Source organism: Zonotrichia albicollis, chromosome 3 (genome assembly GCF_047830755.1).
Source record: "Zonotrichia albicollis isolate bZonAlb1 chromosome 3, bZonAlb1.hap1, whole genome shotgun sequence".
Lineage (NCBI taxonomy): Eukaryota > Metazoa > Chordata > Aves > Passeriformes > Passerellidae > Zonotrichia > Zonotrichia albicollis.
In genome coordinates this window covers 76,752,654-76,779,178 of record NC_133821.1, presented here as the reverse complement: position 1 = coordinate 76,779,178, position 26,525 = coordinate 76,752,654, and the positions used below count along the sequence as shown (strand labels likewise).

The window sequence follows — 26,525 nt, the reverse complement described above, 5'->3', positions numbered from 1 at the left end:
CCTTGTAGGTACCTGCTGAGACTTTCAATGTAACAATGGTAAATTATTGTTCAACTTTTTAATCCCAAATATTTTTTAACATTTATTATTTTAGCCAGGTCTCATCTTGCAGTGGTTGCTACCCAAAAATCTGTCATGCATCAAACTGTTCAATAATACAGTGACACGTAAAATCTAAAACTAAAATAAGGATGTTATGCATGTTTTACCTAGTAATGATGAATAATTTAAACTAATGTCTTCAACATTTTATGGAAGGGTATTTAAATAGTACAGAGAAGATAACCCCAATACTCTTGGAGATTTAATAATATTAAACAATTTATATATAAAAAGTCTCCATTTTATGGCTTCAGAAAAAGATTTTCTAAGTACATATCAGTGTTCTTTTGTTTAAAATGACATCCACAAGCCAAAAGTACAAGTTCCAAGTGACTAGTCTTATGGGAAGCTAACTCTGAGATGCAAGTGGTAGCAGTGTAATGGTGACTGCCATTGCAACTGCCTCAGGTGGCATGGCCTGTAAGCAGGGCTAGACAAGATGAAAACAAAATGTCTTAAAATTATTTATCTTCTTCCAGCCATTTCTGTTCTTGACCAGTGACTGGCTCTGTTTGAAGTACACTCTTTGCAGAGTCTGCCTGTGAAGACTGTTCCAGAGACTAACAGATGCACTTTTCCATACAGATTATTTTTTCCAGTCTAGTCTTTCCCCTGTATTAATTTTTTTGTTACTTCAAGGTTGTAGTAATCTGCCAGAGAAAATAACAGCAGAAGTTCTGCAAGATGGAGAATGGAGAACTAGCAAAAAACACACAGAGAGAGCTACTGCTTGTAGCAGAACTAGGTAAAGGAAAGATTTTTTTTGTGAAAACAGCAGTCAAGTGTGCCCTACTTATCATTCTGTCACCTTTTCTCTGTGAGTCACAAGTTGTTTTCTTTCTGGAGCTTCACTTCCTTTACCTCAACAGTGAGAACAAGCAGAAGGCCTAGGACAGTTTGACTCACAGAGCAATGAGATCGTTTCACACAAGGGATTCCCTGTGTCAGTGGGCATCTAGGAAACCAATGCCCAGCTGCAGTTCATTACCAAGTCAAGTTTTTGGACAAAAATCACCACTCTGCCCTACCATGGGCTGTCTCTACAGGGACAAGTAGCCAAGAACTGGACCTCATTTTCACTTGTTTTCCTGAACATAAGTCCCAGAAATCAATTTTTTATTATCTCCAACTCATTCTTTCCAAGTTTATATCTTTCCTAGGCACACGTAATTTCAAAATACTTTGTTCATTTTTGAGTCATTGAACTTTTACAAGACTAATTCAATAGTATGAGGCATGAAAAGGGCTGGTTTATATACTGCAATATCACAAACCACCTGTATGAACTTGACGCAGAACCAGACGTTCTTACTCCTACAGGTCATTTAAAGGCACATCTTTACAGGCCTGGTCTTTGATACACTTTTTGTTTGATACACTTTTATGACACATATGATGCCTTCCAAAACGAGCAGTCAGGGTGAAAACATAGCTGTTGAGATAGTGAATGTAGTATTCACTCCTCAAAGTTATGAAAACATAGTGTCAAAGGGCAGATGAAATGACAGTGACCTGAAATAACAGGAAGCTGGCCTCAGTTGTAAATCTGGCAGGGGCAGAGGGTGATGGTGATGGAAGCTTGTGAGCTGTATCCAAAACCATGAAATATAGCCCTGCCCCTGAATAAACTGGAAGACATATTTCAGTCTACAGCAAGTCAGAGTTCAAGCATCAGTGGCCTTCAGAACCTCTGTTCAGACCTTGTTCAGATCCAAATACAGAAGATTTGGAGTGATCTTTTTACTCTACTGTTAAGTTTCATTGGCACCTATGTCTTTTCTTCTGTGCAGCTGTGGGCTTTCCCCAACAGAGTCACTAGCGTTCATATTTCCCTTGTGGAAAATGGATATGAGAGAGTAAACTCTTGCATTAACTTTAGCCTTCACCTGGTAGTCTGGAGGAGAGTGCTCAAGAATCCAAACTTTGGCATTTCTTTTTCTTTGCCTTAGAACATGCAAGGTTTTGTGAAATCTGTTCTGCAAAATGGCTGGCAAAAGGTGAAAGAAAATCACGAGGAAAAACAAAGAAATGCGTGAAGTAAAACCTGAGGCATATAAGAAAGAATTTACTTGAACCTGGGAATCTGATTTATTCCATTAGAGAAGAAAAGGGAATGAGTGCTCTGTATGGTAATATTGCATGCTCTGATGCTTTACAGGGCACAAGCATTTCAGAGATTCACAGGTGCCTGCATCCAGCTCAGACCCAATGGCAGCAGTAATGGGGATTATCTCCCTTTGCCCAGTACCTGCCACCCATTTCCTTAGTGGAGAAGGACTTTCTGGAAGGATCACCAAGGAAGACAGTGTGCAACACAGGTCTGTTCCTTTTCATAATCAATATGATTTCCATATTAAAAGCTGTGTCTAAGGAAGCTTGATGGCAAAAGTGCTGGAAGTACAGTCTGACTGGAAGATTGAGTTAGATCTCCACTAAAACTAACAATTCTTCTAAATGAACCATTATCTGAACTTCTGGCTGCCCACAAACACACCATGAACATCACAAATACATGGATCCATGATGCTGAGGCCAGTCTAGATGCTGGCTCTGCTCTAGAAGGACACTTCATCCATGGGCTCCTTTGCTCTTCTTCACTGCCAGCTTTCAGCCAGAGCAGCCAGCAGGTGGCTCAGCCTGGCCATGCAGCAGCTGGGTGCCAGGAACCTGAGAGAGACACCTAACAAGAGAGGAGGAGAGCCGGACTCCTTCTTCATCAGTGGCTCACAGTGTTAATTGGTAGTGAAACTGCACCCCAGAAATATCTGTATGGAGTGATGTGGGGAGCTGATGAGTCCATACTTGGAGATAGATGACTCTTAATGGGGCTGAGCTGTTGCTCACAGCTGTGGTGCTCATGCCAAGGTCTTCTAAAATTGCAAGTGATTGTTGTTTTTGGTCTGATGCTAAGTATCTTTGTTAAAAATCTTTTTTCCTCTGGTGCGCCTGCCCTGGATCCCCAGTCTTCTGAGGACAGTCCATAGAGATTTTGGAGTTCAAGCTCAGTTTCATCATGCCTTGGTTGTTCACTGTGGAGGGACAGTGGCACTAGCAAATGGAAGAGGTTTCATAGTCCTTCCCACTTCACTGCTTAAGTCCTATGGGTGTTTGTGCTGACAGACAAGAACTAGGCAGTGAATGGGTTATGTAACACCACAGAACAGAAAAAAAAAAGAAAGGACACTGACATCCTGCTACATAAGGACTATTTCTAGTCTCGCCTCTTGGTTCCTATAGATCTCCTTAGAGGGGAGGACTGGGATTTCTTCCCTTGCAGTTCCAATGATTTCTGCCATAGTCGTTGGTAGGAAGTCACACAGCCCCCTCCAAGATCCTGCTGCCAAAACTGAAAAGTTTGTTTTCTCCCTCTGTTTATGGGCAGGAGGATAAATTTGGACAGAAGAATACGTTTGCTGTTCCCAGCAAAATTAACCCAGGACCGCAGTATAAACTGCTTTCCTTCAGCAGCTGTGTGCTTTTGGCTGGTGCTTGCTGGGGGCACAGCTGGAGGTCAGGCTGAGACACCAAGTTGAGTGACTGTGCCTTCTGGAAAGTATTCTCAATAAGATTGCTGTATTCCCACATTTGTATTTGAAAGATCTTGTGCACACTCACATTTTAAGCACAACAACAGTCAGTGCATTAATGTATGAGAGATTTACAGACCACACTTGAAATTCTAGTCTGCCCATTTTTAAAAAAACATATACTAAAAAAAAAGTTAAAATTTTTATGATGTGTGAGAAGATATGGACTTACATGCAAATTCTGTCTGGTTGTATTTTGATGTAGAGCCCACAGGTTGAACTTTCAGCCTTCTACTTGCAATCTTTCCTAACAGCCATCTGAAAATTAGAAAAGCATTGAACCCAGCCACCTTTGAACCACCATTGCTATTGTGGTGATTCAGGCTTTCCTTTGAAAATGCTGAAAGATCATACTCCAGCAGGAGAAAGATGAGACTCAGTATTTTTCCTGTAGGTCTTCACAGGACTCACATATTTGTTTCTGTATTGGTAGTGATTCATATCACAAATGCCTTTGTCCATTTCTCTCTTTCTGCTACAATAGCCCAGGTAATTAACTAAGTGAAGAGGCTGTCAATTAAACATTGATGCTAATCTTGGCATAAAAGCTCCCTTGAGAAACACTGAGTTGGAACATATTTTACAGTGACACCACTGCCTTCATTCAGCTCACTTCTCAGACAATTAAGTGCTCCAAATGTTTGTGTGTCATCCAGGCAACATTAGTAGCATGAACGACCCCTGGTATAGACACAGTCCTGCAAAGAATGCCTGGAAATACAATGACTATTGTGACAGCAAGGCTGATTTTATCAACCAGGAGACATTATATAGTTAATTAATGCCAAGATCTTTAATGATAAGATTGTCAAGGACAATTAAGAAGATTATTATAAGTGTCCTTGGTAACAAGAATGCAGAACTGATTTTAGCTTACTTTCACTAAGTGTGGCTTAAAGGTCAGTTTCTCTGAAGTGTGAATACTTAAACATTCTTTGGAAAGATGTCATTATACATTAATCTCAGGAGGAAAACACATTTTTCTAATGTAGCTGTGCAGTACATGAAAATTAACGTGAAGATCTTGCTAAGAAATTAAGGAAAAATATTTAAATAAGGAACTTCTAGCCAGTGTCACATCCTCAGCAGCAGCTCTGTTGAACAGGTCCATGTTCTGAGATCAAGTCGATGGAACAACTTCCTCCAGCTTCAGCCCACATGGTTCAGAACCCTGACCATGCAGTCAATAAATGGACAGACCCTCCTCAGTGAGCCCTTTGGTCCTCAGTAACTTCTCCAGTTCCTTGTCTGCCCAAAATCAGATCCAGCTTTACTGTGTCTCACTCATGCACCACGCCAGAGGTTAAAGGACACTTGGCATAAAATCTCTCTGTGAGCTGGATAAGCTTACAGAAGAAAAGTTATACTGGTAGCACAGATTGCATCCTGAATGTTGAAATTAAGAGGAAAACTAACTTTGCCCGTGAGAACCAGAAAAAGGCGTACTGCAAGATGGCGTTTCAGCCTCTTACAATGACATTGTATGTGCAGGGCACTTTGTGATTTATGGTTTTAAGTGACTTCATGTAAGATAGAATTGGTTTTCTTAACTCCACCATCCGTTACATCTTAATTCAATATTTGGCCCCTGTCTGACGGCCAAAAACTACTGACTCAAAAATAAAGAAAACTCATTTGGCAATGTGGGAATATTCTGATCTGATGTTCTTCTGTGTGGTGGGAAAAGACTACAGCAGAGACCGGCATACCTGAAACTTGAAGCTTCAAAAAGATTTTAGAATCTCCTAACAAAACTCAGAAATCAGCTTTAAGTATGAGTTGTTTGAGGAGTAGATGGTGACCAATAGATACAACTCCTCAGATATGAAAGAAGTAATTGCTTAGAAAATGTTTTCCTAGTTAAAAAAATATATGAACATTTGATACATATATTTTAATTATAACCATTATAAGAAGGGAAGAAAAGGACATCTTTCACAATATACAGTTTTCATTCAGAGAAATTAAAGGAGTATCTAAAATATCAGCAGCCACTTAATTAAAACTTAATATAAAGCATTAAAAAATACAATAGATAAATCCATGTCAGGCATCATGTTAATGTAGAAACAGATGTTATAATTACTAATGGGACTCAGTAAAAATTGAGAGATTTAGCAGAGACTGCTCTGCCATGTTTAAAACAAATAATTTTATAGCAATTACAACTGCAAACAATGAAACCAAAACAATGAAAGCAAAACAATGAAAGTATACCTAAGACTACCAAGAAATAATTATGTTCAAGACGACCAAGACTAAGACACTACAAGCTACAAAAATATGGTTAAAGGCAGTCAGAATGTTTTCTGGCCTGTGGGTCATCTTAAACATAAAAAGCACTAATGTCACACTGTTTTGGTCAATAAATGCAACTGTTTTCTGACAGTATAACTTAGATTTATCCCAGCCATCTGATACAGCACCAAATGCCACACAGATTTTAAACCCCTGTTTGCTCTGAACCTGTTCTGTTTGCCAGTGCCTGGTGTAATGGGTTGGGAAGCCTGGCCACCACCATAATGTAAAACAGGAGTTAACATAAACAGCATGTGGCCTCGAAAGCTGCTTACCCACAATCTTGCTCAGTCATCCCTGAGACAGTAAAGATTTTTTTAAAAAAGAATTTTCCAGAAGAATCAAGATCTGGTCCTTCCTTTTAACACAAAAAGGCATTTCTCACAGTGTAGAGTACCACCATTCTGCAATGTCATCAGATCTCAGAAAATATATTTTCATTTATTTCATAACTAATTATCTCCAGCTGAGACAATTGCTTTCCAGATATGACTCCCACCAACATAAACACATTTACTGGGCAGGACTGTCATTCTCTAAGCTGCTGCCAGCTGTGATGCTGTTTCTGCACCTCTTTGTTTTGGAGAGGTGAAGCCCAGTCATGCACTAGAACATGTGGCAGCTGAGAGCTCACCTCATTCTCCCCAGGCATTTACCAAAACCACAGCCACACTCACTCCCACAGCTGCATCCCACCATCAGAGGACTGCTACTTCGCATGAGGATTGAAAACCTGGGAACCAACAAAGGGCTCTGTACACAAGCTTGTCCTATTGCCCATTTGACAACCTCCTTTCCCCTTTCCTTCTTTTCATTCTCTCACACTGCAGATTTACTTCATGTCTCTCTGTCAGGTCCTAAGCTGATACTTATGGTTTAGGTGAGCCCAGGCTGTTGTACTGCAACAGAGAGCCACGGATTTCTGCACCAGGCTCCAGACCCGGGGGAAGAAACAGCACTAGGACATGCTGAAAGTCAAAACCGGGAGCTTGATAAATACCCATAAATGTTGATATTTATCCATTACAGTTTCCTCTACTTCTCCTTTCCTTCTTTCCCAGTCATTTTCATTTGCTTCTCATCTTTCCGCAGCTCATCCCCACACAGAATTCTCTGGAGACTACTTATGGCTTTCTGTAAAAAACAGTTGATTCGTGATCTAATTTTTAAAGGGGCCAAATAATGGTTTCACTACATGCACTACCACAACTGTCATTGAGCATCCTTTTACAGAGGTATCATCAAGTGCACCACTGAGAAGAGACACATAGAGAGAAAATAAATAATATAATATTATATAATAAATAAATTAGCTCACTGGCTAGTGGCAATTACCACCACAGGGACCCAATTATCTGCTCCCACACTTGAGAATGTTTCTGAGTAAAGATGGGACTCAGTGAGTGAAGGGCTGAGCCTGGAAGCATCGCCACTTGCCTTCTTCCCACCAGAAGCTGTTGAGTAACTTAGTAATTTCAGAGCCCACTCTTCAATTTACTCCTCGTACTTGGAAAATTGAGACGTTCATTTGGCTGTGAAAGATACAGAGAAATTTCAAAGCACCAGCAGTAGAAAAAATAATGCTCAGATTTTTTTTACTACACAGAAATAAATGTTTGCAGGAAAGTGGGAGAAGAGTAGTGAATAAAAAGCATTTTTGCACAACACTTCAAGTTCGGCATCAAAACTATTTTTCCATCAAGGATATACTTACATAGGCAGCGGCTGCTGCTCTGCTGTATTCCTTAACTACTTTATAATTGCTTTATTATTAATCCATCACATTGCAGTTAAATGTCAAAGAAGTTGCAGTTCTGATTGTCCATTCACACAGGACAGTTTTATTCAGTGGGTTGCATCCTGACAAACCAGTGGATTGCTTTTACTGGCTCACAAACTGGAGCGCACAGCCTTTCTGATGCTGACAGATTCCATCTGCTCCCCTTTAATTAACATCTAATATGTAAACCATCTAATACATGTAACGCTGCATAACAAGGGATTAAGAAATAGAAGGTAGCTCTTCATCATAAGGCTGTGTCATCTCGTGGGATCTCATTACGAGCAGTAAATGGTACCAAAACATAATGGGAACTGCACACTGGTAGGAGCAGCACATGTGGGTAGTCTCACTGAAACAAGTACAAACATGTATGAGCACAGAGACAAAATAAAGTGGAAGGTGTAGCAGCTTTCATAGATGGATTCGCATTGGTACTGCTCCAGCTCAGACATCAGCTGATTTAATGCAATTACAAGGAAGAATGGGATCTACTCATTTGTGTTCCCAATTATTGCTAGCTAGATAAGAAGCATTGTTTCTATAAGACTCTGGTGCAATCCATTAAACCCATTAAAAGTGCTAATTAGCTCATGTTCTACAAATGAAAGTGTCCAGGCAGCACTTTGTTGTCTAATACCTTCCAGCAGGCAAAAGCTGGGGATGAAAATATGCAAAGAATAGCTTCTAGGAAAGCCCTGTAACCAAATTAAGATGTCAAAAAGTAAGGGAGATAAAATGCTCTTCTGCATAACAGCAGCTGATGAACAGGCATGAAATTTATGTGGCTGGGGGACAGGGCTTGCCACCACCATTCATGGCTGGCTAAGTTATGTGAAAGGTCAAGGCTGCTATGTTTTCATGATAACATCTAAGCAGAACACAAGCATTTGGAGAGTCTCATCCACACATCTATCTAGTGAGCTACATTAGACTCATACAGAACAGCTGCAACAAGGCTTGCAATGCTCAACAAAGGGCAGGAAGATTAGACACCTCGATAATAAGACATGAAAGACCCTAATGACAAGAGGAGAAGGGGAGCTGTGCTCACTAACCTGCACCAATGACAGAACCATTGTTTGAAGCCTCTGAGAAACTGAAAGAGGGGGGAGGGATGAATCCAGGGGCCAGTGTGAGATCAGCATCCCCTGGCAGGTTTGGCATTTGGTTTTCTGCAGCATGTGGGCTTCAATCTTGTGCTATGAACTCTTGATCTTATAATGTTGTTCAAAGTTGTGCCAGTTGTTCTCCATTTGCCCAGAATGGATCTGGAAGGCCAGTCTCTGAAAGTGTGCCCACATGAAACTGCTCTGTGCTGTGGGTTCAGCAGGTCTCAGAGAGGAGAGAGGAAAGAACTGCTTACATGTCTTTAAGTTCATTCATATTTGCATTTCCCTCTTTCCTGCTCCCAGTTTTGGGAGGCATGTAAACAAACTCCTTGCTCCAAGCTATGCAGGACAGCACAGGAGCCCATCATTTACAGCATCTTCAGTGGGGGCTGGTCAAAAGCTTGAGGTGAGGAACAGGGTTTGCATGGGATCTGTCCCATCTGGGACTGATTGTGGAAAAAAAGGGGATTGCATTGGAGTAAGTGCAAATACACATGAGCCCACTTTAGCACGTGCCTCACCTCTCTTTCAGAGCCTGAGTATCTGATAGTATAAATATTTAAGAATCAATGAAAATAATTATAGCTCATGAAGAGTGCAGGCAGATGATAACGAAGTGCCTCACAAGACACATGTCAATGTTACCGACTGCCCCAAAATGCAGAGACCCAAACTTACAGCTAACAAATGCCACTGGTCATATTCACTTTATTTTCTGTCCACTCATCTCGGCTTTTCTATTTACACCACTTATGTTTTATGCTGGAAAGGTGTGTTTTTTGTCAGGTGATGCAGATGTCTGTTTGTGCCTGCCATAGTCGTCCTGTCCTTTTCACTCTGATTAATGCTCATGTTTACACTGTTGTAAAGTCAGAGTCTGAACATTCCTTAAATAAGCTCATCAATATTGTGACAAGGCACACGTTTCACTTGCCTGAACTATGTGCTGTTATCAGCCATTACATACTTGGTGCTCATCTGTAATTTAGTACTGTCTTGAGAAAATGCTTAAAGGATAAGCAAAAATAAAAGCCCTAGTCTTAGTCTTTATTCAGTTCTTTCCGAAATAATAAAGCTTTTCTAGTTATTTTGTTAGGGTGTTAAAGATAAATTGCTTGTAGTTATTTTGTTAATGTGTTAAACATAAATTGTTTTCCAATTCTATTGTTTTCCCTGAATGTTTTTAGAGAGAATGAACCTGTACTCATTTATTTTGCTGAGATTTGCTTCATAGTAGCTTTAGCTTCAATCCTGGATTTCCTAGCCCTTTTTCCTTTTTTCCTGCTACAGGCTAAATCCATTAGATAGATACACAATCATTTAGAAGCCATTAAATCTTACTTTTGAGAAGAGGCCCTCTAGTTAGAGTTTCACCCTTATCTCGTTTCCTTCCAGAGGAGGAAGTCCTGTCGCAGCCATCCTGCCTTGAAGACTTCCCCGGCATCACGCTCTGCAGGAGAGCACCCATCCTCCTCTCCACACCCCTGTGCCATCCAAAGACCCTGCTAAAGCAAGCACTGGTTATCTACCTGCCTGATCTCCATGTTTGCTCCCTTGGGAGTCATCAGCTCGCAGCTAGCAAGCTGAAATCCAGATTTGCTGCAGCAGAGCCTTGCTCCAAACAATATCCCAGCCCAGCACAGGACAATTTCGTGCTCTTAAGGGGAGGAACCTTACACTTGCACTGGCTAATGGATAATACATTTCAGTAAGGCAGGGGAGTAGAAGTTAAAGGAGGGCTTTCATAATGATGAAATAAATTAATTAGAATGATACCATAGACTAGATAGTCCCAAGAGATGTGTTTGGCAGCATCAGTTCATAGGTTATCAAGCCCTCTCTTGCTCTCTGATCAGCTGTGCATTCATAACTGCAATCAGAGGAGCCACTCTGTGAGAGTCCCAGGGGCTGGGGGAGAGGAAGGGAAAGAATTTGTTAGAAACCAACACCTGCAGTGGGGGTAGAGGCTAGGGGAGATGGCCAACCCAACCTCACCATTGGGATCTAAGGAGGAACAGGAGCTGAAGTGGATAGTCCCTTGAGCAGCAGAAGCCATGCAGAGAGGTTTTCTGTGGCTGCCTTGCATGGATTTTCTGCTTCCTCCTAATCTGGTTGATTTCATGCCCAAATTGCAGCATTTGCCTTCAGGGAAAGTACTAATGTTGGTGTGATTCCTACATTTATCTGGAAGGTTTTTCAAGATTTAGGAGTACACTTTCATGGAGCTTTGTTAAGACAGGAGTCCAATATCATGGCAGCCTCTGTTCTTCATTCAGATGTTTTTGAGATGGATGGTAGCATGCAAAGAGCCACATATGCTGACTAGGCAGAGTTTGGTTACAGAAATCCTACTTTTTTAGCAAAATAAAATTTTCACACTTGAAATCTAGCAAGTTTCATGAAAGGCTGGAGTATAGCTTTGGGGAAAGGTCTAACTCAGCTCTAAATATTGACTATGTAACAACTTATTTTCATACTGATTTAGCCATACATTTTTATTTTTAATCAAGCTTGTGCCTCAGTTGAACTCAATTGTATACCTTGGTAATATTACGCCAGTGGAAGTGTAAACGCTGTGGTCATTTGTCAAAGAATTTGGATCTGGATTTCAATTTACAAATTGTTAAACCAAATTAAGAGAGATTTTTGAGGTTATTAATTGTTTTGGATTTTAAAAAATCCAACCTTTGCATTTGAGCAGAGTACAAGCAAGCTGAGCTTGCACAGAGCAAGTAGCAGAGAAGTTGTCAGCTCCTGTGTTTCAGGCAGGATAACCAGCGAATTTCAGGCATTTCTATCTTATTTAATCACCACTAACTGCAGCCTGGAATGCTGACACGATGTGCAGTGAAAGCAAAGAGTGTAAATTGGGCATGATAGAGGTTTCTTGATGCAGGAAGGAAGTAACATAACACTGAACACAGCTCAAGTTGCACTGTGAGAACAGAATGAATGAGCAAACCAGGTCTCTGTCACAAAACAGCAGAGGAAAAAAAAAGATAATTAAAAAGAGCTAAAGGAAAAGAGTAATGAAATATCTCTCTTTTACTTACTAAACTGATATTTTGAAATACAAGAAGAATGGACATAACTTTAAAAACATGTTATACTTTAGTTAAAATAGCAAATTAAACAATTATCATGTTGAATTTGTTGACAAAAATCTTATGATTAAGTGCCAAAATCTTTTTTCTAAAAGTTTTTGTGAATTCAACTTCTGTCAGCTCTCAGGAACACTTCTACTTAGAACTTCAGACAGGGATCTTCATACTCAGCTGCCAGTATGCTGAGAACCCAGCACACCCAGTGAGTAGGAGTTCAGAGTGTAAGCCCCACTGAGCAACTAAATGCCTAAACCTTGGTGCCCTAAAGTTTCTGCAATGGATTTTAATGTGGAAAAACCTTGGAGCTCTGTCCTCAGGTTTATGACATTATTGGTTACTGAGGTTTGAGCAAAATTCTGAGAAGCATGCTTCTCAAAAAACCACAAATTGTTATCTTTCTACAAGGGTGTGTATGATAGGACAAGAGCAAATTGCTTCAATCTGAAAGAGGTAGATTTAGATTAGTATTAGAAAGGTATTAGGTATTATCAGGTATTAGAAAGAAATACTTCATTGTGAGGGTGGTGAGGGTGGTGAGGGTGGTGAGGGACAGAAACAGATTGGCCATAAAGGTTGTGGCATCCTCATCCTTGGCAGGGTTGGACAGGGCTTTGAGCAGCCCAGCCTAGTGCAAGGTGTTCCCGCCCTTGGCAGGGGGTTGGAATTAAGTGATCTTTAAGGTCCCTTCCAATCCAAACCATTCTATGATGATTCTATGTACCTTGCACCTCCTCAGTGTAGCCATTCAGAGGGGTAAAAAAGGACTCTGAATGGGCACATTTAAAAACATGTTATACTTAAGTTAAAATAGCAAATTAAACAATATCATGTTGAGTTTAGTGACAAAAATCTTATGATAAAGTGCCAAAATCTTTTTTCTCAAATGCTCAGCTGCTGTTCCTGTGTGTCCCAGAAGCCTTTCTTCCAGCTCATGCTGCCTTGGGAAACGTTTCCTCTCTCTGATGCCCTGGTGGTGCATCCATCCTACCACACAGAGGTCGTGCAAGGGATGGGTGGTCCATGGATGCAGGGTATTGGTGCAGGGAGCCTTGGGGTCCAGCACCCACTGAAACCTCTGTGGACCCCAGGAGAAGCTCCATGGTGGTGCCTTAGGCTACTGTGAGAGAAACAGACGCAGGGAGACTCAGACACCAGGGAAAGGGGACAACAAGAAGCAGACTGACATTTCCTCCAGTTTCCTGTGACTGTGATTCTGTTTCTAAACCCAAAACACTGAACCTCCTCCTTAGAAAAAAATCTGTGGGATCTTGCTCTCCACAGGAATTTTATATTTAACTCAGTTTTGTAATTACATTCACCTTCATTAAAACCAAGGGACTTAAAGAAAAAGATTATTTTTATTGTACACTGGTAAACATTTCTTGCCCTAGCAAATAATCTTTCTCTGAAGAGACTGAAAAACTCCTTAGGTTGATCAAGACCACCTTTGCAAGCAGCCTGTTCAGAATTACCCTGACTTAAAAATATAAATAAATACTGACCAGATTTACAAATCATTCTTTAGCCTCACTCATTCTTTTCAGAATTCGAAATACTGTTTAGCTGCTCTGAGATTGACAGCCTTGCTCAGATATTCAGCACCATAGGAAGAATACTCCAGAGAAGACTGCCATTGCAGTGTGTAATATATCTCTTAGAGCTGTTATATTATAGACCTCACATTGTTTGTTGTATCCAGCTACACTATGATACAAAAAAGCCTCTCCTTTTTGTTACATGTCACCTCATTTTACTTTCATAAAGAAATATTTAGGTTTCTATCCTTTTGGATGGGACTGAATAATGTCACTTTTTATTTGTGTACATATATTTTGAATTTCAACACAAGGACAGACCCAATGAACAGCTCTATTATACTTAAGAAATTGAGTTTCTATTCATAAAGAGCTGTGTAGTGCCTGTTAGATGGTTTCCCAAACAAAAACCACTGAATACCTCCAAATGAGGCTGACTATATCAAAACACTAAAACATGAATAGGATTCCTTCTCAAAGGAAAGACTGAATCAAAGTACAACTATAGTGATATATCTTCTAATACAGCTATTTACAGTCTAAGAAGTACCTTTACCTTGGCTTAGAATCACTCTGATTTCTGCTACAGTGTTTTTGTCATGAATATGCACCTTATTATACTGAGGAAGGGCTTCTGTGAACTGTGTATAGGGCACATTTACACACTAATTCTCCTGAATAGAATGTGATGTTTGCCATGAAATATAATACTTGCCATTCTCAGACTTAGAGTATCTTAACTGTGTGTTCATATTTTTGTCCACTAATACTTTTTTTAAAATTATGTACCTGAGCAAAAGTAAATGTAACAAATCCTTGATAATTTTTCAAGAATTATTCAGGAAAGGAGACATAATTCCCCGGTTCAGTGACAAAAACAGTTTTGAGTGTATAGTCTTAACCAAAACAATGGAAAATAAAAGGTAGAAGATATTGTACTTTTTATACAAGCCACAAGCAACCTTATCAAATTGTGCCTTATCAGGTAACAAAACACAGCCTTAGGAGAAATTTTCAGAGATGGAAATTTGTCAGGGATGCAAGTACACGTTCCAAGCAATACATATACTTGTCTTTTTTCTCAAGGAGAATTTTCTCATTTGCAAAGGTTATGCAAAATATTACCATTGACCTGTTAGAGCTCAATATCTCTTGTGCTTAGTTTGAAGTATAAGACTGTGGGAAGACTAATGGAAAGCCTGGCTCAGCAGTTGTGGCAAAAACTAAAGAAGGTGAATCACAGGCATTGCTAATTCTGTGATGCCCAAGAGTCTCCTTATGCCCCAAAAAAGAGGTGATCCTGCCCCTCTGGATCCTGCTGGAGCCAAGCAAGGGTGCATATAGAGTACAGTGTTCATTTTTGTCCTCCTCAGTACAGGAGAGATGTTGAACTCCTGGAGCAAGTTCAGCAGAGGGCTATAAAGGTGATAAAGGGACCGGAACATCTCTTGCATGAGGGAGCTGGGCCTGTTAGCCTCGAGAAGAGACAGAGGGGACCTCATCAATGCCCATCAGTATCTAAAAGGGGGTGCCAATAGGATGGAGCCAGGCTCTGCTCAGTGGTGCCAAACAACAGGACAAGAGGCATTGAGCAGAAACTGATGCACAGAAAATTCCACCTGAACATGAGTCAGAATTTCTTCACTGTGCAGGTGACTGAGCACTGGAACAGGCTGCCCAGAGAGGCTGAGGAGACTCCCTCACTGGAGACAATCAAGAATCTGCGAGACACCATCCTGTGCTGTATGCCTTGCACCTCCTGTGTGCTCTGGGATGACCGTGCTTGAGCAGGGAGGTTGGAACCAAACGACCCACTGTGGTGCCTTCCAACTTCACTCATTCTGTGAAAAAAAACAGAAAGTAAAATAAAGGGCTGGCAAGAAAATCGAAGGAGGGTGTTCTGCTGGGTTTTCAAAAAAATGAAGCCCCAACAACCCATCCACTTACTAACAACTGATAGAGCACGTATCAGTGAATAGGTTCCCTACCCGAGTCTGATGTGTAAGTGAAGAATGGGTATTCTATTTTAAAATGAACATAAACACAGAGGAAGGGAAAAAAGTAATTTTCTTCCCCATCCTAAAGTTTAAAAGGCAAAGTTCAGTCATTTAGTGATGCCACAAACTTTTTTAAAAGTTTCTGTTAAAAATGTTTAAGAAGATTTTTTTACTTAAAAGGAGTTATTTTTGTCATTGTTGCTTTCAAAGATCTAAAACTCTCAAGTACAATGTCATGTGCTTCAACAGCAAAGCCACTTACAAAGAGCAGCATTCCTGCTAATGGAAGTACTGTTCAAAGGAAGAACATTACTCCATAGTTTTCCTCCACAGCCAGCATTTTCTAGAAGGGAAGACACATTGGAGGGAAGACACTGGCTTGTGGTGGGTAAATGTTAGATTACACATAGCAAGTGAAAGTCAGAAGTGCTTCCTATGTTGCTTTTTAGTTAATGGCATCTGGTCTGTTAAGAGCGTGGTATTTTGATGTTCCTTCTTCTCTAAAATATCTGTTTTGGTCTCCAGACTGATTCTGCTGGGTTTCTCTGAGTGGAAACATCCCACAGTGAATACCTATGTCCACCTGTTTCACTTAAGTTCTGTACATGATTAATAATTATTTTGATTTTTGAAAATTATATAGAATAGTTTATTAAAAGTTTTATTAGATACAGAGTAATAGAGGCTGGGATCTGTTACAGACAGCTAGAAGGGGAGTTATTGCCCCATGTTAATTAATATGCCAGTGACTACTAACTATACTTGTTATTACCACAGAAATTTCAATCAACATCCTTGTAAATTACCCATTACATCACAGTGATTTTTGTGCAGAAAAACTGCAATTCTTTCCTGTGTTTCTTCTCCTCATATGCAAGGGCATAGCAGGACTAGCTTTTGACTGTAGGAGACCTTACTTTACGCCCTTTATGTGTCACTACTTCTGACAATTCAGGTTTAAGATGCATTTTGCTTTAAGTAAACACTGCTGATTACACATAACCCAATGTGAAGTAGCAATTTCATGTGTTGGTTTTACCTCCATCACAAGTGGTGATTTTGATTCTTCTCAGGCTTCTTTAAGCCAACAGCAGCAAGAAATTTCCGAAGGTGGTTTCAGTTTCAGATTAGCCAGATTGTTTCAGAGAGCTCAGCAAATCTGTAATTCACTCATCTAAAAGCAAAAGTACATTCCAAAAGCTTAATATAATAGTGGTAATCTGCATTTCAGTCTCATTTAAGTAAGCATACAGATTGAATGAACTGTGACAAAAACATTTTCCAGTGTAAGTTGCCTGATGGGTAACATGACGTAAATTAGGCAGAAAACATCCACTATGTCACTATTTGCTCCTGTATTTCTGTGGCCATGGGGAGACCATTATTTCTATATTCAGTTATGTAGTTAATTGACAGAAGTGTTAAAGAATTTGCACTCTGGTGGTGGAAACTTTTTTTTTTTTTGTTCTGTTTGAGCATTATTGTGATTCTTTAATGATTGAACTTACAGCAGCATGAGAAGAACTGTTTTACAGTGGGGCTGTAATTTGATATGATTATTTGGTGGTAAAGGCTTTGAAGTGTCTTCCCTTACACTCAGCTGTTTCAGAAAAGAAGGAATTAATTGTCAGCTCTATGGATAGTTGAAGCTCAGCTCTTACCTAAGACATGAGCATTTGTTATGAGGCATGTTTGCTTAATCACAACTGCCTGAGGCTGCTTTGAGATTATTGAAGGCTATGGAGAAAGCTGTCTGAGGCTGGCAGGCACAGGAGCTACAGATCCTTTCCTGAAGCACTGGTGGGTCAGGCTGTCAAAAACGCCTTTAGATTAATACTGGAAAAAGTTACAGATTGGATTGAATGTGCCACGGAGGGAGATGTGTATGTGTACTCACTCCTGATGTATATTGCTGAAATATTCTAGAGGTAGAGAGGGAGGAGGTAGAGCTGTGATTTTTTTCCTTTCTCTACCATCATCTTATCATCTGGCAAAGAGGCTGGTACCCCAAAATCTGTATCTCCATCCCCTTTCTTCTTTGGGTGGGAGTCCCCCTCTTCCCCAGCCCAGGTATCCAAGACATTTTCTTACCACTGAGTAATCCTATACACAAGGGGGATTTTGGCATTAGCCTGTTTACTTTTTTCTTACTCAGCTGTACACTGGAAGGATTAGAGTGAAAATGAACTGCAAGTGCAAAGTGACAAAATGGCTCTCTGGCTTACAGTTTCAGGCTCAGCACACACAATGCAGTCCATTGGGTTTGTTTTTGTTTTCTTTTCCCCTTTTTTTTTTACTCACAGACAGCACAAGAATTTTAAGACTATGTATAATGTCAAAATTGGCACCTCTAAGCCTTCTCAGACAAGGGAAATGGTTTTTCTGCAGCTCCCCATCCTCCTCTGCCTGGATTAACCACGGACAAACAAAAGCAGTGGATTTTCTGCAAGGCTGGGTGCCTAAAACAGGGCTGGGTCACACACAAGACAGGCCAGGTGAGTTCAATGTTTTGTCTATTGATGCCACTGTGTCTTCAAAGGCACCATGTCACTCAGCCCTCAGAGGGCTCAGTGCTGTAAAGATCTGTAAGTAGTTTCAAGTTAAAATAAGATCACATTGACAAAGAGTATGTGTTTCACAACAGCCTTCATCCCCCTCTCCTCTGTCAGAGTATGTGAGCATTCCAGACCTATGCAGCTCTTTCCAAAGATGTGCCCTGGAAGCACTGGACCCTCAGAAGCTTTTCATCTGAGAAGTTCATAACCATAGGTGGGAATCATTTTTCCCTTCTGCATCTTGTGCTCAGCTGGGACAACATCAGCTGATACAGCAGCAAGCACCACTTGGCAGCCACTGTGGCCAACAGGACTCAGCCATGGCTTCCATGTCTTCTCTGCATCACATGGAACTTTCCACCTCTTGTGTTCTCATATGAGTAAAATGGCACATTATGATATTCCCAAATATTTTTATATGCAGGTGTCTTCATTGCAGGTATTCAGCAGCTTTCCTCAGGGTGGACAGAGGACAAGGGCTTGATCCAGCAAGGAGAACGTGTGCCTTCATTTCCCAGGCTCAGAGTGGCTGCAGTGCCTGAGAGTGATAACAATTAAAGCTGTTATGGAGTAATTAAACTGTCTCATATCTGAGAGACATGCCAACCCACTGTCAGGTCTGCAAGTTAGTGCCAAAACACAAAAGCATTTTTCATGCCTGTGATATACTCTGGGTGAGTTTAGAAACAGAGAACATTGATGGTAAATTATTTTTAGGAACTCAGAAATGACTGTGGAAGTACCAGAGTAGCCAAGTGCTTGCTGTATCTCTTGTACTGGGACAGCTGTAGACAGCTTCCCGGGGACAGAAACACTCCCAGTTTGGTTATTATAAATCTATTGATTTATAATTTATAATTTATAGACATAATATAATATAATATAATATAATATAATATAATATAATATAATATAATATAATATAATATAATATAATATAATATAATATAATATATAACATAACATAAATTTATAAGTTATAATTTTATCTTCCAGAGGTACTGCTACACCAAGACATCACAGAACTGAAATTGGCAGAACACTTAAGGAATTAATTTTAAACCTTTTTTTTTTAAACCACTCAAGTTTCAGTGGTTCTAATTTTTTTGCATACATCAACAGGTTTTAGGACAATTACAGCAAAATTTTTCTTAGGCAGCCATCTCAATTGCAAATATAATACTTTTACCTTGACTATTATGACCAAAAGAGAATTAGATTTTTAAGAGGTCTTTAATGACAGCCACATTTTACCAATGGAAAAAACTTTAAAATGTAAAATCAGTCGCCCAGTAATATTTTTTTTCATTAGAATAGAGAGACAGGAAAAGAGAGGGCATATTTTAGGTATAGGATTAAACAAACAGAAAAGCTGAATGCATATATGTGTATATATATATTTGTGTGCATATTTGCATAAATTAAAAACTTGAAAAGAATAATTATTTATAAAGAAAATCAAACTAAAAACTGCACAAAAATTGTAATTTCTCCATTTTTTAACCCCAATTCTTCATTATGTTCCTATTACAGTCACTGATAAGCACACTAACAAGTAAGTAATATGGTCCACTACCTGTAATGTGAGTGAAAAATCAGTATTTTTTTCTTTATTCCTTGAAGACTTTATATGAAGATGATGAATCAGTGTCTGATGTTAAAGGTTTTCCAATTTTACTACCTGTCTGAGTGTGAAGTATTACAACAAGAACTAAACTGCAGTTGTCCAGCTGCGTCAACATAGAACATTTTGGGATGTGCTATTCTTGCTTTCTAATTATCATAATTGACCAGAAGCCACAGTTTTGCAGGTTATTAGGCACTAGTCCTCTGAAAGTCCTGGATTTTAGGAACCTACATTGGTAAAATATGTCAAGGACAGAGAGAGCATACAAATATATATTTTGAAATCTGGAACTAATTCATTCCTAAGTTTTCTCCACACAGTGTCTTCCAAATACAGAGAACATCTGCATAGCCAGAACATTAGGGCCTGTGCTCAGCAACCTCTCTGTGCACTGGCTCAGTCCCTTGGCAATAACATCCCGGAAAGTTCTGGGAAGATGCAAGGCTTGCCTCAGTCTCCAAATCAGCCTCACAAGCTGCCCTGTCTTTGGGCATAAGAACAATTCCTGATGAACATGGACCAAGTCTGTCTTTGCACTTGGACACATAAAACTGTCCTTGCTCAAGGCATAGTCACTTAGGTCAGCTTGTTTGCACAAAACCACGGTCAGTGCTTACAGGCAAGCAAAGCACTGAATTTGCTGTTGAAAAGGCTGAAGGGCTTAAGAATTTGTGGTTAAATCTCTGAACTGTCACAGAGGATGCTTGGTTTCATTTCTTATCATACACTGAGCTGTTTGATATCAAACAAGTGACTTTATTTTGCTATGTTTCTACCTGTAAATCAGAAATAACATCCATGGTCTTCAACCCAACAGCTTTAAGCATGATCTCTGCAGAGGCAGGAAAAACTTTGTGCTGAGTATTTGAATACACACTTGACTTTTTCCTAATGGAAGAGGCAGACTTAATAGGTGGGGCTGGGAAATGACCCAAGACACGCCTCACACAGCAGGGGAAACCATTTATCTTCACTTAACTCACTTTCACACCTGTCTCCCCTATTTTTTAGGCTCTGCTATGTGTAAGCAGTAAATTGGGGATAATCGGAACCAGTAATATTTAACCTTCCCATGGCAGTTTGTGAAACAGCTTTCCAGGGTGCCATCCTTTGCAGTTCATCCCCTAGAGTGTGCATTTGACACATATTTGTTTTGAGGGGTTCTAAGCTGTGGAGATGTATGAATACCTGTCATCCGCTTAATCTTGCTTGTCAGAGATGGGCTACCAGGGCTCTGACCTACTAGGGCTGGCCAGACTTGTAACTTAATTGAACAGACCTGAGAAACAAAAGAGCTTCTGTAAGTCACATGGCACAATGCATTTGTCAAAAGAGGGGGGGGAAACCCAGGAAGAGAGAAAAAGTATCTGGTGATTATGTTTAGGGGAGCAAGGAGCAAAGGGAAGAGACAGAGGACAGGAAAGGGGCAAGTGAAAAGCCATTGCTTCCTTCAGGATGCACAGTAATGTTTGCTGTAGAGGCAGGAACCAAATTCTTCTTTTTATAATCAGCATAATCCACCAGAAATAATATATAATTCCTTGTAACTGAACGGCTGTCTCACAGATGGATGGTGTAATATGTCCCTTGCTTCCCTCCCTTCCCTTCTTTCCCTCACTGGAAGTTCCTGTAATTGTCACTTTGTAATGTATATTCCAGCACATGGACATGCAGAATGAAGTCTACATGCTCATTTTGCACCATAAATGATGTGTACTGCCTTGTGTCACAAACAGTAAATCCTTTATACCAAAAGTCTGCTCATTTTCACACCATTCACTTGCTCAGTAACAGTTGTCCAGATTTTTTAATTCAGCTCCTTCCACTAATCCAGCAACTGCTGGTCTTAGACAGGTGCAGGGATCAAACAGGCTCAATAAACTGAAACATCTGGCCTGGAAATGATAATAGGCCCTTTTACTTTCCAAAGCAGAGAAGGAATGCAAAGTTTTCAAATGTTAAATCATGCAATTAGCCCTTGTAATATACTTTTTTTAAAAATTGAAACAATAGTGTTTTCTATTCAGGATTCCATCATTACTTATGTCCCCCTTTCCTCTCTGCTGCAGAAGATGCCCAGCCAAAGGGGTAAAAACATAATCTACTACTAATAATTTTTTTAAAAACCCAAACAAACCAGACCTGCCTCTCTTCCTTCATAATCAGTCATTTTAAGAGGCCCATCCATGCAATAAGCCAAAACCTAAATCTGCTGCCAGTGTTTGAGAAGACCTATGCCCCAGAGAATGGAAAAATCTCTGTACAAGCCCAGCTTCATGGAGCTGAGGGATCTCCAGTGTGTGAAGGCTGCTAAGAGAACAGAGTTAGTTGCAGACAATCACCCCATTATCTGGATGACACTGGGAGACTGTTGTCCTCACTCTCTTTCTAGTGCTGAGACTATTATCACAGCTAGACAAAACCTTTCAAACTCTGAAAATGCCACAGGAATATTTCTGTTCGAGGTTGTCCAATTTTGGAGCAGCTCCTGCCATGCTGGTGCCTGGGTTTGGTTAGGCTGAGCCAATGGTAAGAAGGCTCATCTGGCTTTCTTCCAGGCATTGTTCCCAAGTGTCCCTGGCTTATATGTGGCTGCCTTTGTGCCCCATAGACCAGAATCAAAGCCTTCTGCAGGAAAGAAGAGTTGTCAGAAATGTTTATGTTTATGTCTAAGGGGATGTTTTCTTCTGGTAGACCCTGTATGTGACCAAGTATGAGGAACAGGTATGTCCCTTTACCTGTATTATTAAATAAGCTTCTATTTCTTGTTCAAAAAGTTCTCTATCTTCTTGATTAAAATGCTTTGGCTTGACTAAATAAAACTATGTTTTAAGAAGTTTCAAACAGGCCTCGCCTTGACTACTGGCACTCATTAAATCTCATGTGAAGAGCTGGTATTTTAATCCAGCACCATTGCCAAAGTACTTTGGTAACTTTGCACTGACCAAATTTTCCTTCACACTTGGAGCTTGACATGGCATGGTCTCTTGAGTAAACTGGAATGTTCATCTTGGGCCAGAGAAACTTGGAAGCCAGTCCTGGGTCCCACTCCAGCCTTTGCCTCAAGTTTCCTCTGAGGTCTGAATGCTGGACTTTCACAAGTACCGCAAGCCTGGGTACAATTTGTTTGGCACATTTGGGCCCAGGGTTCCAAATGTATGTTCAGTTCTTCTTACACACAAGCTAGTCTTAAAAACTCTATTTGTGAATAGTCTTCTCTTGAAAATACTGTCTTTAGGCTCTCATAACTTCTGCTTTCAGGAAAGCTGGAATTGTAGCAGAAACAGAGCATACAGGCTCTAGATTGCCTACAATGCTGATCTCCTCTGTAAGGCAATGGTGTATACAAGACGAATATAATGAAAACAGAATGTTCCTTCTTATTTATGCAGGAAGAGATGTTGCAGTGTTCCTGCACTGCTGGCTGTGGAGGTGCAGCTATAGGGCCAGAGGCTGAATGCATTTTACAGTCCATGCCATGGTCTGCATTTCACTGCATGACTTTCCTCAAAGGTCATGGGCCTTCAGCTAAAAACACCCTACATCACTGTAATGTGGACGAGCATATAGATTTCCTTCAGTCACTGTATGCTGACAGTCTCTGGCAGCTGTAGCAGATCTGTGTTCTCATCCTGGAGTCGGTAAAAGGGAGTCATGAGCCAGGCAACTCCTCAGTATTCCTGAATTCTTACACACATTTTCCTTAAGGGCACAAGGCTGTGACTACAGGCATCTCTAAACACATGCTAAGTGACTGTTCACCTGTGTTAATGGGGCCTATGTGATGTGAACTGTGAGACAGAAGCTAAAAAAGAGTTAAGTGAGTACCAACCTTGATAAGCAGTGTCCCAAGGTCAGGGTCAGGCTTAAAGTAGAGACAGCAAGAGACTTTAGCTTAGACCAGGGCTCCTAAATGCTGAGTTCTCCTTTCATGATAGCTCTTGCACAGTGAGGTTCACAGAGAAGAGAGAAGGGCTGTGCAGGACTCTCCATGAGCCCCCAAAGGCAACATCCTCACCTTGCTGCAATGGATGTGTCAGACCCAGAGGCAGTTACTGCAGCTGAGGGAGTTTGAGTTAAACTCTAAAGGGCAGGATGGCAAAAGGCACCTCTCCCACCAGAGCAACAGAAGAATATGGTTAGCAGATATCAACCAGCTTCCTGTTGTACTCCATCCTTAGGAATCAGAGGACCTTAGAAAATAAGCTGGACTTTCTTTGCACAGGACAGATGGTACATCCCTGTGGCACCTTTGCTATTCCTGGAAGCCAAAAAAATCATCATGACTTTTGAAGTTTAGGTGTAAAATGAAACCAAGCCAGAGATGTTTTTTGTTAGTATGGCAAAAAGCAGCTAAATTTGAGTGCATTTCATGAATTCAGTATTCTTTTTGACACGTTAGATACCCTGGTTTGCTGAGCTCTACCCCAATGTCCTTACAAGTCATCAGTTCACATGCTCACTTCTGGTACACTAAATCCATCCTATATGTCTGTTATAAATAGGGTACTGCACATACAGCAAATGCAGCCCCCACTACACACCCTTGCATGATCTCCTCAAATAGCACACATATTCTCACGCTATATTTAGTGCTACATCCACGGTAACATATCACCACATCATTATATACAAAATGTCTTCATAAAAACAAACATTGGAGCAGAGAAATGGGTCTCTTCAGCCTGCATTAAAGTCTGCCAAGCCACAAAGTCCTACCAAAACTTTTATTTTACTTAGTTTAATTCTGATCACATAAATTTTTAAAGCTTTTCCTAGTTTGTGAAGCTCCCAAACAAATTCAAATGACAATTCTCTGCTGATATCAGTCCAGATAGTACTTCTAGATGTGAGTCTAGCAACATGAATAAGCTGTTCAGACAATTTTTATGGCTGCATGTTGTCTTCTGGTTTGAAATTTGGACTGTTGTTTGGATCAACATACTGGCAACTTGCTCATCTAGTAAAAATGGAGCAGTCCATAAAAATGGAGCAGTAACCTCCTTCCAACCCCCAAGTAAGAAATCTGGACTGAGGTGCTGCTCTTAGACATTGTATCAACATAAATTAAGTATTGAAAAAGATATGAGCATGAGAGGATGCACAGCAATGCTGGCTGACACAATAGTCTACAGACTGAGCGCACCAGCAATTTGCCATCTTTCTCTTTTTTTCCTGCCATAGGTATCACAGAATAAAGGAATCTTAAGAGGAGATCTCAGGGGAGATAATAGCAGGGATATGTAGGATGTGGATAACTGTGGTCAAGAGCATCTTGAAACTGAGCATGTGATTGCAGCAGGGTGCAAATGGAGAAGGAAGTTAATACTTGGGTGTCATGGTTTGAGCCTGGCACAGAGCCAGTGCCCCCCATGAAAATGCCTCACCCTGGTGTCTGCTGTGAGATGTGACCAGGAATAAGCAAAACAGGCTCCAACTTAAACATAAAGGACACTTTATTACTCAAACTACAGGAAAAATAGGGAAAGACCATAAGGAAAAAGAAGAAAAGAATTGAAAACCTTACAAAACCACTTTCCTCCTCCCCACTCCCTGACTTTCTCAATCCAATACATTCTCTCAAAAACACCAACTGCCCAGCCCGGCACGACACTTTAGTATACTCAAACTGCAGTTCATGAAGAGGAAAGGAGTCCTTCTTGTTCCATAGGCTTCTCCTGGAAACACACTGAAACCTCGGATGCTTCCTTGTCACTTCGGCACCGCCCGGGGAAAAAAAAAAGTCCTTTTGCCGCTTGTGACATGTTCCTTCCATGCCCAGTGCTCTCACCACTGAGACATGGCCAGAGCTGCTTTTAGGGTTGTCTTTCAAGGATGCCTTGTCTCACTCCAAAAAGGCACAGTCTCTGCTTTTGGGACATCTGTCCCCCCCATATTTTTCCAACCCCCTGGGGCCGGGGGGTCCTCACGAATGAACCCTCCTGGTTTTGAGGCACTGCCTCCCCCTAAATGCAGTCTGTGTCACAGGAACAACTGAGTCCATGGCTACAAGAAAAAGTCCAGCCAAAAGGCCACTCCAAATCATCTCTCCCCATCCAATCATCTCCACATTCTTCGGGCCAAGGTCCTTGTCTTATCTCATCTCCTATCTCCCTTCTTATTCAGCTTCGAGGAGGATTAGCATTTTTGCAAGGCCCCAATCATGCAAGGAAGGGTTAAAAGTTTTCAGTCTCTGTCGGTCCGGAGCGACTCCCACGCACGCTGCCCACACGCTGCTGCTCCGGCCGGGCACTCTCCCTCCTTCTCCTCCTGGCTAGCTGCTCTCCTGGGGGGGGGGGGGGCTGGCTGCCCGAGGGCTGACTCTCTGGGATCTTCCACCCTTCCATCCTCGAAGCCCCCCCGAAGCCCCCTCAACCCCATCTCTGTCCAGGCCCCGGGCCTACCGCATGGCCGGCCCCTCCCCCGCCCAGCAGCAACAGGCTGGGCGGGGGAGAGAGATCTGAACTCCTCGCCGCGATGTCCAAAAGAGAGAGTGCCAAGGGCAGTGCCTTGCTTTTAACCCCTGTGTATTCTCGGAGGTGTGTCCAAACCCCACTGGCTACACCAGGTGTCAGTATCAAACCCAAAACCTTCATTGGTTTGACCACAGCTTCCCAGAATTCCCACTCCTTCCTGGTCAAACCACGACATTGGGAGATTGATTAAGTTGTGATTATGAGTGATTAAGATCTGTTGAGGCAGGAAAAAAATGCCCAGGAAGGGCCCTGATTTTGAGGCACTTAATGCAGCAGAAAACACGGGGAATTGTTGGAGGCTTCATAGGGAAGTTCTGTCCAGGGAACTTGACATGCCAAGGAATGGTCATTA

General features: G+C 41.0%; 1 long non-coding RNA gene across 1 annotated transcript in view; it reads right to left on the bottom strand.

The window, feature by feature from the left end:
• Positions 1-343: 343 nt before the first annotated feature.
• The window catches only part of LOC141728579 (uncharacterized), a 75,106-nt gene continuing 48,924 nt past the window's right edge, over positions 344-26,525 (bottom strand). Inside the window, exons 3-4 of the long non-coding RNA XR_012579654.1 lie at positions 16,555-16,689; positions 344-15,359 (exon numbers count right to left, since the gene is read on the bottom strand). This is a non-coding gene — a long non-coding RNA (uncharacterized LOC141728579). The remainder of the gene's footprint in view (positions 15,360-16,554; positions 16,690-26,525) is intronic.